The sequence below is a fragment of the Bidens hawaiensis genome, unplaced genomic scaffold, assembly GCF_021521415.1.
Source record: "Bidens hawaiensis isolate Kalapana, Puna unplaced genomic scaffold, B.hawaiensis_p1.1 tig00024017_1, whole genome shotgun sequence".
Lineage (NCBI taxonomy): Eukaryota > Viridiplantae > Streptophyta > Magnoliopsida > Asterales > Asteraceae > Bidens > Bidens hawaiensis.
The window spans coordinates 113,790-118,908 of record NW_027493785.1 but is presented as its reverse complement, the minus strand read 5'-3'; the positions used below and the strand labels follow the sequence as shown (position 1 = coordinate 118,908).

General features: G+C 37.7%; 1 pseudogene across 1 annotated transcript; it reads left to right on the top strand.

Annotated features, from left to right (window-relative positions):
* The first annotated feature begins 822 nt into the window (after positions 1-822).
* Positions 823-1,827, top strand: LOC143568594 (RNA pseudouridine synthase 1 pseudogene; annotated as a pseudogene). The gene is made up of 2 exons (XR_013141593.1): positions 823-1,072; positions 1,177-1,827. The product of XR_013141593.1 is annotated as an RNA pseudouridine synthase 1 pseudogene (transcript).
* The last annotated feature ends 3,292 nt before the right edge of the window (positions 1,828-5,119 follow it).

Here is a 5,119-nt window from a genome sequence, read left to right as displayed (position 1 = left end):
ATGAATGTATCATCTATTAGAGAAAATATACTGTAAGATTTGATGCGATCAACTGCAAAGAGGATAAATCTACTGCAACACTTATTTTAATTAAATATTATATTTAAGTATGAATAATATAAAATATTTTAAAATTTAATTTATTTAAATTTATGGTTTGAACGGTTTCACGATTTAAAATCGAATTGTAAAACACCCCTAACCATAGGTAGAGAAACGAGTATTAGAGAATGAAAAGTAATTCATTTTTTACCTAAAGGGTATAATGGTCAAAATTTAAATTTCTTTTCTTTTCCTCTCAAATAGGGAACACATAACATATTTATTTTCCTTTTCCTTTCCATTCAACCGGGGAACACCAAATAGTATCACTTCTTTTTCTTTTTTTTCCTCTCTCTCTTCAAATGAAACTCACGAACAAAATGTGAAGCTTAATAAATTATGAAACTCTTAAATTTAAACATTTTCACACTATCTCTACAGTATACATATATATGTATATATAATTATAATCATATATATGAATGCATGTATAGACTCTTGAGACGGCTCGAGGCCGATAAATGAAACTCTAACACGAAGAGCCAGTTCAATAAGTGAAAATCTAGCACAGGGCTTAGGCTCGGGCCTGGGCTCTTTTAATAAATGGGCTTGCTATTAGACTCGATTTCAAGCTTGAGCTCATTTAAGTTTGATTTAATCGAGTTTTTATATGAGCTAATCTCGAGTAGTCCGCGAAATGTTTTGAAGCCTTGTTAAAAAGTTATTCTTGTCTTCTATTCTTTTCTTGCTTCCGTCGTATGACAGTGATCCCCTATCGCCATGGCGGCTCAAAACCCTAATCTTTTAAAGTACCCGGTGCCACTGTCACCACCATTACCCGTCATATCTAAAGACATCGAGCTTAGCAGGGCCTTTTCTGCTTCTTCCAAATCCAGCCTCTTTTCTCTGCGTAGATGCGATGTGATTCACGAAGACGATTGGCTTATTGCTTTCAACAAACCCCAGGGGGTTTACTGCGAGGCTGTTTTGGCTTCTGTACGCAGTCTGCTCAATGAGTCTGGGGAAGCAGGTATTCTGATTTAAATTAAATATGTTGATTAGAGTTGTTTTTGCATTTGGATTTAAAATCTCCCTGCTGTACACTACACTATTATTTGGTCATATTGTCTGTAGGTACAGAGTCAAAGAAGGCAGAACTCCATCTTGCAAATAGGCTCGACCGCGACACAAGTGGTGTGATATTAGTCACTAAATCACATAAAGTGGCCGCAAAGCTTGTTAAAGCTTTCACAGACCACAAAGTGACAAAAACGTACATTGCTAGCTGTGCCGGGCAGGCTCCAAAATGGAAAAAGATCACCATAAAGTCGGGTCATGGTCGGTCAAAGTTTGGAGCTTGGCGCGTGTATGCCTCAATAGACGTCGGTAGGACGTTACCCGGCGGATCTTCAGTTAAACACATGGAAACTTTATTTGAAGTATTATCAGTTAACGGTGAGAGAGGTAACCAAGAGTCGAGTGAATTGGATATTGTGGTCGAGGACAAATCGTCGGTTGAGTTTGTGGGAAATAAGGTTGCGGTTTTGGTTAGGGCGTATCCTAGAAGTGGAAGGACGCATCAGATCCGGTTGCATTGTCAGTATCTTGGGATTCCAGTAACGGGAGATGTGAAATATGAGGGTGTTCGTGAGTGGAATGGGACGGTTTATGATGGGCATCTACTTCATGCTGAGAGTTTGTGTTTTGAGCATCCTGTGACGGGTTCTTGTGTGGTTATCAATGCGCCTTTGCCTTTATGGGCTACCCAAGGTTGATGCTGTCATTGGGTTTCTGTCGGAACGGTTATCATCAGGTAATTAAATTCTGGATTCAAAGACATTTATTTTTAGTGTGTAGCTTGTAATCAGAGGTTCTGAAATGGATGGGCTGGATGACAGGTCCAAATGGGTCGGTTTTCGGTCCACCTGCAAAAAAAAAAAAGGTTTTAAACAGTTGTTTTAGTTATAGAAGTAGTTAATGTATGAAGTGTTATTTATTGCTATTCAGTTGTATTCCTAACAGTACTTGATATTTACGCTTAATATTACCGCGGGGTATCTCCCCTTTCTCCCAGCGGCGTTTACCGTCCATGGTTGTGCTGACCGACGTTGAATCCAACGTCATAGTCCAGCCACCACCACCCATGGCGGTGCTGACCAACGTTTAATCTTTCTTCTCCAGCGTCATAGTCTTTCAGTATCTTACTATCTTCCCCTCTTGAGTAGCAATAAGCGATGCTAGGTCTTTCGCACAGAGAGCTTTACCTTCTCCTCGGAGGTATTTTTCGATTCGATTGATGCTACGATGAATTAATGGAATGAAATTACATTTTCGAGCTAATTGTCCTAGGGTACCTTGTAGGTCCATTTTTACACTAGTTTGATTTCTGTTTATTTGTCAAATGTAAAGTTGCTACCTTTGTCATGGGACGTTCTTCTTAATTATACTTTTAATAATTAAGTATGTTAACATCACATGCAAAACAAGTACGCTCAAATATTATAATCCGCATTATTGTAGACAGCACTAGTGTTACTTATGTGTTCCTAATACATGTTTCACCAAGCCTTCGATATGTATATTGATAAAGTAGTCTTCCCAGTCGATAGACTTGGTATCGTAGAAGAACGTCTCTGTCTCATCTTTGAAACTCTCTTTGATTATGCAGAAGCAATGTATTCTATTCAGATTGACATAATCAAAACTGCAAATCATGAAATACATAATTAATCAAAAGATCATGTATTTGTAAAATTAAATGTTAATTAATAGACACCTCTGGAAAGTTAAGTTCCACCACAAGAATGGGAGCATGGTTACTTTATAGTTATGTTAGAGAAAGAAAAATTCTTGAAAAAGAAATGATATTTTGCACAATTTGATACTGAAAAACTAAAAAGAATTGCGTATTTGTTTTTTTCATCATTTTTCAAATATTCACCAATATTAATTAATTATAGCCAAGCACCATTATACCCCATCCATAAGTGGAACTTACCATCTCCAAACCTTGCTAAATAAGCATGAGTGAAATTAAGATTGTTTGAATTACGTCCATCATATTGACGACAACATATGGCTTATTTATAGAGAGATGCTAATCTGAGTATGGTTTTGATCTCTCGGTCAACATTGAAATACCATATATGCAACAATGAAGCTATCAATGCTTCTGAAACAAATATATCTTAGGTTCATGTGGTCATGTTAAAAGGAATAAAGTGATTTTTTAGCTAATGCATGATCTAACAAAACTGAATGCCATATTTGTATTACTTAATGCCTTCAGTCCATCCAGGAAATAGTAATGATGGTAGGCCGTAGTACTACCAGAGGCACATCTTGTTTTAGTCCCTCACACAATATCATTTCCCCCATCACCTTAGTGAATGAATAAGTATTTGGCCATCCATGAAGTTTTGCCCTTCAAACAATGAACCAAAAGATGTTAACATGTTACATTATGTACCACAATATGTGTACATACGGTCTTTTTGATTAAAGAAAGATAATAGGTTTTACAACTTGTTTTATATACATACATATATATATATATATATATATATATACCTATCTAATAAATGAGTGAAGGTGAATTTTTAGCAAAATTTCACCAAATCTCTCTATTCTGCCACATGGCATTCTAAATCTTCAATTTGCCCACATGGCATCTTAATTTCCACCCCTTTTATTTTGTAAGTAACCAAATTCATAGGTTTTACAGGATTATATCATTATACAACCATCTATCAATGAACATTTAACATCACAAACCCTACCAGCCGACCTCTCTTCTGCAATTACCTACATCCTTCTTGCAACAGTCATCATCGATCATCATCTATTCCATGATTAACGAGATTTGTTATTTGACTTATCGATCAATTTGTTGTATCCAACACTCAATTGAAACAAACACTAAATTTTGAATCTTTCAAATCTACTAACAGAACTAAAAGAAAACATAGCTACTGCCATAATCATTATCGTTCATCATCCAGTCTGCGATGTATGTATGTTATTTCAATATTGTTTCGCTTCGATTATTCGCGTTTGTTGTTAATTTTGATTCGATATGAATGTTTTGTATTTTAAAATGTAGCTTAGATTCGGTAGTGTACTGGTATTGCGGTGGATCTCTTGGCATGTTACGGACTGAAACCATTGCAAGGTATGAGGCTTGTCCCACATCGGTTGTATGTCTTTTGGGTTGAGTTCGGCTTGTAACATTGGTATCAGAGCCAACCTCGGAGTGGTAGCCTGGTGGAAGCCAGCTGTGACCAATGTCGCCGTGACCAACAAGGACTCGGAGTGGTGGCCTGGAGTGAGCCAGCCGTGACCAACGAGGACGTTGGCCCTTAAGGAAGGTGTATTGTTACGGACTGAAACCATTCTAATGTATGGGACTTGTCCCACATCGGTTGTATGAGCAAAGTGATGTGGAGTTTATAAGCCAAATGGGTTCCCTCACTTAGCAAAGTCTTTTGGGTTGAGTTCTTCTGTTTAGCTTGTAACATGGCAAGCACTACCATGAAGGTCAATTGTCCAAACTGTTGGTACATGATGTCAGTAGTTTAGTGTCTAGTGTCTGTAATCGAGTTAGTATGTTTTGTATTTTGTATTAAGCGAAGTTAGCTCACAAGTTCGCTGATATAGGCGGACTTGTGAACCAAGCGAAGTTGTCGTGCTTTATAAGTGTTTAGGTTACGGCAGATAGATAGAATTGATAGTTAACGAGTTTACGAGTTGTGTAATCGGTGATCAGTGAATCACATGTTTCCAGTTGCAATACAACGTGTCTTTGTTTATTGTAACGTGTGTTTGATCGTGTTAACATGTATCGTCTTCTAAGCTCGTATCGTCTTACGTAGGGATTCCGCACCTACGTAGAACGAGATATTCCGTGTAGATCCGGCTGGGAACCTTCAATTGGTATCAGAGCTTTTGCTCGTGATTGTGTGGTTCGGGATTATCACGCGGGTGTAGAAATCGTTCCGTTCGACTATTCGCGGGACGAGTTTACCGAGTTTTTGTGTCCTACTCACCTCCCACCATCAAAAACAACCCATTACACCTT